Below are 12,500 nucleotides of genomic sequence, written 5' to 3'. Positions count from 1 at the left end.
AACAGATTGTAGAACAAGTGAGGATATTTTAAATAGAACAACAAATTTAATTCAAGAACAAGAAATTACAGACAAAAATAAGGAAATAGCTAGCTTTAAAAAACCCAAGTTAGATTCAACGCACTTACACTGTTTCAAGCCTTACAGAAAAAGTTCTTCGAATGGAGACAGGTGTACATTGTTTTAAAATATTTAATATTATTGTTCAATATGTTGAGTGCTTTAGAGGTAACATTATTTATTATAGTGGATGGGAAGTTCAGGAAGAGACAGTTGCATTAAAAGACCAAATTTTCATTATTACACTTATGAAACTTAGACAGAACTACGCTAACCTTCATATTTCACAATTGTTTAGCGTTAGTGAAAGTACTATAACAAATATTATACAAACTTTTATTCATGTTTTACATAAGCCATAAGCTTCTCTTTGAAAATGTTATGAAGGTTACATGCCCTTCTAGACATAAAAATAAACTATCAGCTCCATCATCATTTTTAATTTTCCAAATTGCAGAATGATCATTGATTGTACAGATGACCAAATTGCTATTCCTAAAGAAATGGATAAACAACGGTTAACTTATTCTTCTTAGAGGTCCATGAATTCTGTTAAAGCTCTTGTTGGTCTGAGTCCAAATGGTGTGATAAGTTTTATTTCTAAACTGTATCCAGGGTCTGTCTCGGATAAGGTCATTGTACAAAATTGTGGATTACTAAAACTTTTAATTTTAAGCCCTGGAGATTTAATTTTAGCAGATAAAGGTAATAAAGGTAAAACCCCATCCTGATTCAAGATATTTTACCTCAAGGAGTAACTGTAAATATCCCTCCCTTTTTACATAATAAATTTACTGAAAATGAGATTTTATTAACAAAAGAAATTGCTTCATGTAGAATTCATGTTGAGAGGGCTAATGAAAGACTGAAAAATGTTAACATCCTCTCATATATTCCAACAATGTTAAGAGAAACATCTGATATTATTTTTCAATGTGTTGCAGCACTTGTCAATCCCCAGTCTCTTATTAAGGAGACTGCATTTTGTTAGCTTTGCCATTTATTTTGTACAACACACATATTTTGTTCATCATCATCAAATCACCATTCAAAATAATGGTTTTGTAGGTCCATACATGATTTTACAAGATAAACATGACAAATTATGGCATTGTTGTATCAATGTATGTTCAATGTCATTAACATTGTTAAATAAAACCACACAAATTAGTTTTGGACTGAATCAACCCAAGGCATCATCAAGATAGATCTGTGGAAGTAAAAGAATAAAAGATTCAAATTTAGAGCTGCGACCATGCTCAATAGGCAAAAAACAAACAAACTAATAAAACGTCTGTTGTGGTCTTGTGGTATGACACTCGCTTTCAGATCAGAAGGTCCTGGGTTTGGGCCTCGCTCGGCGCATAGTTGAGTCCTTGGAGAAGGCTCTTTACTCACAATCTCTCACCGTACTCAGGTGTCAAATGAGTACCTGGCCGTTAACAGCGTTGTCTCTGTCCGAAAAAATTGTAATATCGCCCAACAGGCATCATGTCCCGTCTTACATGTTAAATGTTGCTGTTGGCCAGGGACCCCTTGTAAAGCACTTTGAGCACATTTAGTGGTTATTACGCTGTATAAAAACTCAATTAAAAAAACAAATTAAGTGATTCTTTCATTCATCTTGCTTTGTTGATAAGGGGGAAACCCGAAACGTCCATTTTATCTGTTTTCGTATATTTAATTGAAGTTCACATTCAATTTCACAATGTTATTGATTTCTTCGAGTTTCAAGCAGCAACATTTACATTACACCTTAACCCAATAGGAAATTTAGTTTACCGTGACTAACACTGGTCTAAATAAATCCTTTATTCATCCCAAAGAGGAAATTAATCTCTAGGGTCTATTCCCAGGGAAGACTGGAATAACCGCGGTGCAGCGCCGCAAATTGAGCTAGGGCGAGGTGACTTGCTCAAGGCCACACAGCGCAGCGGCGGGTGAACGAACTCGGTACCTTTCGGGTACGAAGCAAAAACCGTACCGCTGATCCACGCTGCCCCACATGAAGTATGATAAAATGTCTAGCGTGATTGGTGATTGTGATGCTCATATGAGTATTATATTAAAGGTTACAACACGATACTAAATAGTATGTAGTAGACTATAGTCAATAGCAACGAAAATTAGCGAAGCAAGACTAAGACCTCAAAGACTCAAAGTCCGTGGTCCATAAGATAAAAACACAATAGTTCAATGACTCCCTCTCTCTCTCCCTAACTAAAATCGAACGTAAACAGTTAAATCTTTCCATTGGATATACTAAATCTGCCTAAACTCAAAGTAAACTGATTATTGTCCAACAGTAGTTTTACGGAGATGTGAGATTTTGAGAGTGAGAATGAGAAGACGAAATGACTTACCTTCACAGAATACTCTTTATTCTTCATGCTGGCTTGAACTTTGCCGAACATCAAGCCATCTGAGTAAGTGAAAGTCAAAACATGACCTGACTGATGATGATTTTCACCTCGCGAGACACTTTTATGCTCATTGGAGAAGTATTTCATAAGGGCGGTGATGGAAATAGAGTTCGTGTCAGCCATTTTTCTCGACTGTTTAGAGCCAGCCGGTTTGTTGCCATGCGTTGCTGCGCAGGATTACGTCACGACTTAGGAAGCCTATTGCAATGGGATACGAGGTGATTCTCCCCCTTTGGGTTACAAAGGGACGGTTTGGTACGGGTGATAATGATGGAAGAACAATAGACTGCCGTATTCTGGGGAAAAATGCCATATTAAAAAATTTGGCCAGAAAACTCGTCCTTCATATATCGACCGATTTAAATGACTCCCATCTTGGCAAAAACTCTCAAACCTGGGACTACCTTGGAAATACCTTGGTGTAACAATTGATGACAGGCTCAAGTGGGATGAACACTTGGAAATAATTAGGCATAAGATGTGCAGACGTACATATTTTTTATCAAAACTCTCTCAGTTTAGAATAGATAAAACCCTCTGCACATTATTTTATAGAGCAGTAATCGAAAGTGTTTTGTCATTTTGTATAACAGCTTGGGGAGGCAATTGCTTAGCAGTGGAAAGGAACAAAATAAATTCAAATATTAAAAAATCTATTAAACGCTATATAAATGATGTTGACGATGTAGATCTTTTATACGAGAAATTTTGTATAAATAAAAATAACTAAAATATTGAATGACCAGTATCATCCACTAAGACCATCAGTTATTATGTCAGAAAGAAGTGGTCGCCCTTTCTCTATTTCAACGAAAACAGAGAGACACCGAAAATCTTTTCTGCCGTCCAGTATTAGGCTTTATAACAACAAGCAATAATCATTTTATATAATTATTTCGCATTTTTACTTTCAAAAAATGTAAATATTAAATTATTAATTTATTTGTTTTGCAATCTTTTCAATTTTTAATTTATAGTGACATATATATATATATATATCCATTCTCTCCCATCCTCACCCACTTCACTCCCCCTCTCTCTCCTCACTTATTCACTCCACTCTTCGCTCGCTCTTCTATCATCTCTCACTTCCCTTCCCCCTCCTCTCTCTCTCTCTCTCTCTCTCTCTCTCTCTCTCTCTCATCTCTTTCTCTTCCCTCCTCTCTCTCCTTCTCTCTCTCTCTCTATCTCTCTCTCTCTCTATCTCCCAACTTTCTCTTCCCTCCTCACTATCTCTCCCCTATCTCTCCCTTCCTGTTTCTCTCTCTATTTCTATTTGAGTTGACATAAAAATTAACGCTCATTTCGAATTTGCTAGATTTTACCATTGTGTGTGCAAGAAATATTCGGTTTTTGTAAACATTAAACCAAGATATCTACTAATTGCCGCAGAAAGTAAGTTTAATTTTAGGAGAAAAATTGATGCTAAGAAAGATTTTGCATTTTAATCATATTCTTTGGCATATTTCTTATTACTTGCCTGGCATATTTTGGCAACATTGATGAGTGCGGAGCCGAGTAATATCGGAAATTCCCGATTATTCGTAATCGCGATCCCAAAGCAAGTTGGTGTGGAGAAAAAAACACAGACAGAAGGTCGTTACTTCTGTTGTTGGCAAAAGTAAACGGCTAAGGAAATAAGTAACTTGAGTGTTTTGGAGTAGCTTGCTGTTGTGCCATGTTGTGTATAGAAATGAATGACTTGCTAATTTCTTAACTTTTATATTAAACCGTTTGTGAATTTGAATCTGGTTCCTCGTGTTATTTTTTAAATGAAAAACAGACGGCCATTGCTGTGATTTAAGCCACGTTCATCAAACAGAGATTGTCGAATGTTTTAGTCTACAGCCACTGATAAAGTGAGTTTTCGTTTTCTTTCATTCTTGAATTATAATCATCCCCACCTCTCTCTCTCTCTCTCTCTCTCTCTCTCTCTCTTCTTTATCTTTCCCTCTCTCTCTCCTTCTCTCCCATCCCTTCTCTCTTTTCTCTCCCTCTCTATCTACATCTCTATCTTCCCTCAATCCTCTCTCCACCCCACCCTCTCTCTCTCTCTCTCTCTCTCTCCCTCTCTCTCTCTTCTTTATCTTTCCCTCTCTCTCTCCTTCTCTCCCATCCCTTCTCTCTTTTCTCTCCCTCTCTATCTCCATCTCTATTTTCCCTCAATCCTCTCTCTCCCCCCCCACCCTCTCTCTCTCTCTCTCTCTCTCCCTCTCTCTCTCTTCTTTATCTTTCCCTCTCTCTCTCCTTCTCTCCCATCCCTTCTCTCTTTTCTCTCCCTCTCTATCTACATCTCTATCTTCCCTCAATCTCTCTCTCCCCCCCCCCCCTCTCTCTCTCTCTCTCTCTCTCCCTCTCTCTCTCTTCTTTATCTTTCCCTCTCTCTCTCCTTCTCTCCCATCCCTTCTCTCTTTTCTCTCCCTCTCTATCTACATCTCTATCTTCCCTCAATCCTCTCTCCACCCCACCCTCTCTCTCTCTCTCTCTCTCTCTCCCTCTCTCTCTCTTCTTTATCTTTCCCTCTCTCTCCTTCTCTCCCATCCCTTCTCTCTTTTCTCTCCCTCTCTATCTCCATCTCTATTTTCCCTCAATCCTCTCTCTCCCCCCCCACCCTCTCTCTCTCTCTCTCTCTCTCCCCTCCCTCTCTCTCTCTTCTTTATCTTTCCCTCTCTCTCTCCTTCTCTCCCATCCCTTCTCTCTTTTCTCTCCCTCTCTATCTACATCTCTATCTTCCCTCAATCCTCTCTCTCCCCCCCCCTCTCTCTCTCTCTCTCTCTCTCTCTCTCCCTCTCTCTCTCTTCTTTATCTTTCCCTCTCTCTCTCCTTCTCTCCCATCCCTTCTCTCTTTTCTCTCCCTCTCTATCTACATCTCTATCTTCCCTCAATCCTCTCTCTCCCCCCCCTCTCTCTCTCTCTCTCTCTCTCCCTCTCTCTCTCTTCTTTATCTTTCCCTCTCTCTCTCCTTCTCTCCCATCCCTTTTCTCTTTTCTCTCCCTCTCTATCTCCATCTCTATTTTCCCTCAATCCTCCCTCTCCCTCCCTCTCTCTCTCTCTCTCTCTCTCTCTCCCTCTCCGTTATCTCCCATTCTCTCCCACTCCCCTCCCCCTCTCTCTCCTCACTTATTCTCTTCTCTCTTCACTTTCTCACTTTATCTCTCTCTCCTCACTTGTCAAGTATTGAAGGTAGTGCAAAGCACTCCCAAGTAAAGCGTGGTAAAGACTTGCGACTTATTGATATTGATATCTACTGACTGATAAACTAAAAGCATGCCGAATAAAGCATGACAGCGACGACAAGCACATCGATAAAATATGCATCTAATCGTAATCAAGCTAATCAAGAAAATGATTCTGGCAATATCGAATGAAAATAGTTCTTTCCCCGCAAAATTGCGGGCTTTTTACTAGTATATATCTCTCACCGCAAATAAAATCGGAAAAAGAAACAGCCTGGTGAGAAAACTCGCAAGTACAACCTGGGGAGTCTCACCACAGGTACTGATAACGTCTGCTTTGGCACTGTGCCTAGTGTGGGAGAATACTGTGACCCTGTTTGGATGAGAAGCCCACATGTAAACCGCATTGACATCCGATGAAGAGAATCAATGAGAATTATAACAGGATGTCTCAAGTCAACTCCAACTCAGTGGCTCCCAACACTGAGCGGCATTGCACCACCAAGTCTAAGACGACAAGACGCTAATCAAAGGATACATGCAAGAATTGACGAAGTCACAGACAGCATTCCCATAAAATCAATAATAAGGCAGGCAACTTCAACAACAAGACTCAAATCAAGAAGATCTTTCCACCTAACAAAAAATGGTAGACTTCAGTGTGGAGGAAAACTGGAGAGAAATGTGGAACAGGGAAACACCAAGAGGGGGAAACATCATTAAAGATCCAACCAAAAGAGTGCCTGCATTCATTAACGCCAGGAAATACTGGACTTCCTCAAATCCCCTCTTAACTGGACATGGCAGAACTGCATCAAATATGTGCAGATGGAAACTTCGAACAGTGATACCTGCCAGAAATGTCAGGCAGCCCCAGAGACCAGTGATCACATCGTCCTCCACTGTCCAGTCACTAAACTTGAAGGTGGCTACGAAACCATCCTTAGGGCGGAGGAAGACTTTAGAAGCTGGGTTGACGAAATAAATTTGGAGGTGTAGCCATACGCTACTACTACTACTACTGTCTCTCACTCTCTACCTCTCTTTATTCAAGATACAGGCCACACATCCAGTTCACATTTAGACTACTTTTCGCGCTTTACCATCTGTACGTAGAATGTGGCAAGGGAAAGAGAGAGAAAGAGAGAGAGAGAGAGAGAGAGAGAGAAAGAGAGAGAGAGAGAGAGAGAGAGAGAGAGAGAGAGACAGAGAGACCAGGTTGCCATCTTTACAACCATTTTACTTTTGTCATTTGTAAACTTCAATATATTATATGTACTCAAAACTCAAAACCTTTCTTCGGGAGTAAGAAAAAGAAAACAGTCGAAAATTCTAATAAATAGTTCATTATTATTAATTACATAACAATGTAAAATTGAATGTAATAAACGAAAACAGATAATGTTTAGACTTAATTAATTGCGCAACTTTTATAATTATATATTGTTCTATTCTAATTCGTGCTTCTTTACAAAGGAGCATACTATTTCCTGCCCCATCAATGTTTTTGTTAATTCATCTTAACAACGCCACTATCACATAATTATCTCATTCGTCTGCAGTGTTTCATTCATCCTGTTTTGTTGATTAAGGGGAAATCCGTAACGTCCACATTCTGTTTTCTTTTATTAAATTGAAGCTTAATTTCAATTTCACATTGTTATTTATTCCTTCGAGCTTCGAATAGCAACATTTACATGTTAATTCCAGAAAGACGAGAGAAAAGTTCTTGGCATGTTAAGTCATGAAAAACCGTGCCGAAAAGTCTTTACCGTAAGTAGGGAGTAAATTTCACGACATTCATCAGGACTAATTGATGGGCACGCGTGATTGGGTCAATCCAATATTGCTATAACCGATCTTTTGGTATCTTTCTTTCTTTTAAGTTACGAACAAAAAAAAAAAAAAAAAAAAAAAACCCCAAAAAAAACCAACATTAAAAAAACCCCACTTTCTTTTCGGTTCGGTTGCAGGCTAAAATCATTTTTATTCCGACTCCCTAATCCTGGAAAAACCACTCGATTTATTTCATTTATTAAACTCATTTTTTTTGCCGCGCATTAACATTCCCTCGCAAGCTTTACGTGCCAAGTGGCGCACTGAAGAAAATAACTCAATTCAATAAATTGAAAGCCAAGAACGAATCCTTGCTAGATATAATATTGTTAGAGCACATCATAAAGTGGCTACGTGATCAATGATTCATTATCCAGTGCTTTTGAGTGCTTTTAGAATATTTAATGAAAGGTACAAGTTTCACACTTTTGGTCAGGAAGTGCAAATTAAATGACTGCATTATTCTCAAAAAGAATATTTCTAGCAAAATATTTGATCACACTTTTTCATCTATTTACATTTTCAAATTAGAATATAATTTACCACAAAGTCTGTTTAACTGTGATCAAGTGTAATTAAATTGACGTATGGGTGCTTGTTTTGGGTGTTGAATCTAAATGAGATGCAATGAAGAAAAAAACGAGCTTTTGTATAGCGCAATATCCACTCAATGTTCTCAAAGTGCTTTACAAGGGGTCCCTGGCCAACAGCAACATGAAACATGTAAGACAGGACATGACGCCTGTTAGGCGATATTACAATTTTTTCGAACAGAAGCAACACTGTTAACGGCCAGGTACTCATTTTACATCTGAGTACGGTGAGAGAATGTGAGTAAAGAGACTTTTCCAAGGACTCTACTATGCGAGGCTCGAACCCAGGAACTTCCGATCCGAAAGCGAGTGTCATACCACAAGACCACATGCCGCACAAATGGATAAGTAAATGTTCTTGAAATTTATCTGGGATGAGATGGCCGAGTGGATCAGGCACTGCCCTTTCACCCAAAATACCTGGGTTCAAACTCCACGTCGGTATCACATTGTTTTTCCTCAGCAATACTCTTCATCAGTCGTAACGTCACTTCCTTCCTTATGATGCACGGTAACTTAGTAACGCTGGCTCTATACTATCGGAACAACGGCGGACGCCCGTATGAAATATTTCCCCGGCGAGCATAAAAGTGTATCCAGAGGAGAAAAAACACATAAATTTGATCATGTTTTGACTTTTACACATTCTGATCACAAGGCATATGAAAAGTTCTAGCCAGCATGGAGAATAAAAAGTAATGATTTTCTTTGTTAAGAACCAAGATGGCCGCCGTTGCCGGGCTGCGTGACATCAGACTACTGAATCCAAACCTGGCCCCAATTCTTCGAACTCTGAAAAACAAAAACTATAGGAAAATCGTCACATTCGTTACGATACAAACAACATTTTTTGACTCAAATTTGCCTTTTAAATCACAATATTCAAAGAAAAGGTGTTGTTTTTTAACAAGAACTTAATACCTATAGATAGTATGCACTTGGCTAAGAAGTTCACAACATTGCCATCCGAAAGTATAGATAGTTCGAAGATGACGTCACTCAGGCCTTTAATATTGTTTTTGCCATCCGCGTTTGTGAGTTGTTCTCACTTAACTGTATTAACCAGACTATAAAAGTTCATGGTTACACAGAGTTTGTGTGTTTGTCCGTTATACTTCCGGATGGCAATGTTTGAACTCCTTGGCCAAGCGCATTCTATCTATAGCGGACCAACACACAAACGATGTGTAACCATGAACATTTATTGGCTGGTTCATACAATTTAGTGAGAATTACTCATAAAAAAGGATGGCAAAAACAATAACAAAGACCCGAGTGACGTCATCTTCGTTCTTTCTATAACTATCTGTAGATAGTGTGCGCTTGGCAAAGAAGCTCACAACATTGCTATCCGGAAGTATAACGGACCAACACACCAGACTCTGTGTAACCATGAACTTTTATAGATAGTATGCGCTTGGCTAAGAAGCTCATAACATTGCCATCCGGAAGTATAACGGACCAACACACAAAACTGTGTGTATCCATGAACATTTATAGTCAGGTTAATACAGTTCAGTGAGCATTACTCATAAACGCGGATGGCAAAAAAACAATAACAAAGACCTGAGTGACGTCATCTTCGAACTATCTATAATCTGGATAATACATCTAAGTGAGAATTACCGTAGCCATCTCAAGTTACAGCCTGACACTGTAATCCAAAAAGACTGGCATTTTGACGACATTATTTGTTTTTTTGCACCCCCTAGTGAGTTGTCGTTAGTAGAGCTCATGGAAACAAGTGATCCCATTGGTTGAACTACTGACTACAACTCACGATTTGTTTTCTTTTGTGGCCAAAGACTGGCATTTTGACGTCATTTTTTGGTCTGTGTCAGGCTATAAGTTAACGATGTCTACGGAATTACTCATAAACGTGGATGGCAAAAAAAAAAACAATAACTAAGGCCAGAGTGATATCAACTTCATTCTATCTATAGATAGTTCGAAGTTGACGTCACGCAGGTCTTTGTTTTTAGTTTTTGTCATCCGCGTTTATGAGTATTCCTCACTAAACTGTATTTACCAGACTATAAACGATTATGGTTACACAAAGATTTGTGTGTAAGTCAGTTATATTACCGGCGTACGGTGAGAGAACGTTAGTAAAGCGCCTCTTCCAAGAACTCGACAATGCTTCGAGCGAGGCTTGAACACAGGACCTTCCGACCCGATTTTAATATCACTGTGAACGATTGATAATCAATGCCTATAAGTCTTGGTTCGATGCATATTATATACTAGTGATCAAAAGAAAGTATACACTTGTTTTACCTACAAAATGAATATAAAATATTGTTCTGGTTTATTTAAAACCTATGTGTAATCATAGTACTATCATTTGTCTTTCATTTTGTTAGAATTTGTAACTTTTATGGTCGATCTTGTATGCAACATATACTTTTTAAAACATGATCCTCAAAAAGAGAAGTAACAAGTGAAAACATACACTATAATTTTGACAAAAATGGCATTTTATTAAAAATATTTGCGTTCATTTCATTTGAAGTGAAGGTGAATCTAATTCAATCAGTAACAAGTATGTCCCCTGTTCGCTCCAATCACAGCATTGCATCTCCTACGCATGGAATTGGTCAATCTGGCCAGCTGGTGTTGAGGAATGTTATCCCAAGCTGTTCTAATGGCGTGGAACAGTTGTTGTTCATTTTGCGGGTCTAATGAACGGACTTGGGGGCCGATCATGTTCTACACACATGTTCTATCAGATTTAGATCGGGGGATATTGCAGGCCACGGGCCGATAACTTTCATATTATTTGCTGCTATAAAATCCCTTGTTACAATAGCTCGGTGGGATGCTATGGTACATGGTCGTGTTGGAATGAAAAATTAGGATGTTCATGAAAAAATGGAATAACATGGGGTTGTAAAATGTGCTGGATGTACCTTGCACCGGTTAGGGATGCATTTACTTGGACTAGAGGTGTCCTATACTCTGCTTATTCCACCCCACACTATGACTTGTCCACATCCTCAGTTTGGGGATTCCACGACACATGAATCGTGAAATCACTCGTGTGATCTTCGCTAACAGCGTAATCTTCCACCATTTCTTCCAATCACAAAGCACGTGATTCATCTGAGAAGAGAACAAATGACCACGCATGCATTGTCCAGCGCAGATGAGCACGGGCTCACTGGAGACGAGCCAGCCAGAAGAGAAGAAATGACCACGCATGCATTGTCCAGGGCAGATGCGAACGGGCCCACTGAAGACGGACCAACCGGTAATGTGCACTAAGAAGTTGTCGCATCAACGGACGTTTGCGATAATGTCATGCTCTCTATGTCTACAACGAACAGTGTGTCGATTAATTCGTGTACCTGGGAACTCTAGCGTAGTTTCAGTCGCCGTCCTAAAACAATCCCGTAGATGCGTATAAAACGGTCCTCACCTTGTGTTGTTACTCGTGGCCTACCAGTTCGATTTCGGTCCCTTACCGTTTGTGTTATTTCAAATCGATCCACTAAGGAATATACAGTTCTCCTTGTGATATTAATCATTCTTGCGACATTGGTCACAGACTGTCCAGCTTGAAGATGGTCAATGGAACGAGCACGTTATTCTAAACTAAGACGTGGCATCGCGTAGATTGATGGATGGTATTTTGTATTGTGTTTTCCTGACTTGAAAATAGTTCAAGAAGACACGGATGACAAAAAAAAATCTACACACTTCTTGTCCGCAGTAAGGGGCTAAAAGGTTATTTTAGCACGTGCGCGACGTGGTGAGCGAATTTCAGGCCAAACACAAAAACATCGACTATCGGTACACAGAATGGCTAATGGTAAACAACTCAGTGGAAAATCATTAGCCTACGTCAACGGATAAAAAAGTAACGACGATTTTAAATGTGTATACTTCCTTTTGATCTCAAGTATATTATGAGGAAAGAAGAGGAGGCGGAGAAGACGAAGAAGAAGAAGAAGAAGAAGAAGAAGAAGAAGAAGAAGAAGAAGAAGAAGAAGAAGAAGAAGAAGAAGAAGAAGAAGAAGAAGAAGAAGAAGAAAAGAAGAAGAAGACGAAGAAGAAGATGAAGAAGAACAAGAAGAAGAGAAAGAAGAAGAGGAGAAGAGAACGAAGAGAGAAGAAGAAGAAAGAAAATGGTAAGGAAGAAGTATAAACAAGAGGAAAGAATGAGAGAAGATGGATAGAAAAGAAGAAAGAAAAAAAAAAAAAATAAAAGAAGAAAGAAGAGAAGGTGAGGAAGAAAAAAAAAAGAAGAAGAAGAGGAAAAAGGAAAAAAGAGAAGAAAAAAAGAAAGAAATGAAGAAAGAAAGAAGAAGAGAAGAAGAAAGAAGAAGAAAAGAAAAGAAAAAGAAAGAAGAAAAAAAGAAAAAAGAAGAAGAAGAAAGAAGAAGAAGAAAGAAGAAGAAAAGAAAAAAGAG

At 38.9% G+C, this 12,500-nt stretch overlaps 1 long non-coding RNA gene across 1 annotated transcript; it reads right to left on the bottom strand.

Annotated features, from left to right (window-relative positions):
- Positions 1-26: 26 nt before the first annotated feature.
- Positions 27-2,681, bottom strand: LOC144976397 (uncharacterized). The gene is made up of 2 exons (XR_013646102.1): positions 2,424-2,681; positions 27-1,270 (listed from the first exon to the last, which is right to left on the bottom strand). It is a non-coding gene; the product is annotated as an uncharacterized LOC144976397 (long non-coding RNA).
- Positions 2,682-12,500: the final 9,819 nt, after the last annotated feature.

The sequence above is a fragment of the Berghia stephanieae genome, chromosome 7 (genome assembly GCF_034508935.2).
Source record: "Berghia stephanieae isolate SIO BIC M18660-M18661 chromosome 7, UCSD_Bste_1.3, whole genome shotgun sequence".
Classification (NCBI taxonomy): Eukaryota; Metazoa; Mollusca; class Gastropoda; order Nudibranchia; family Aeolidiidae; genus Berghia; species Berghia stephanieae.
The sequence above is the reverse complement of the archived record's forward strand: the minus strand, read 5'-3'. Positions and strand labels throughout refer to the sequence as shown.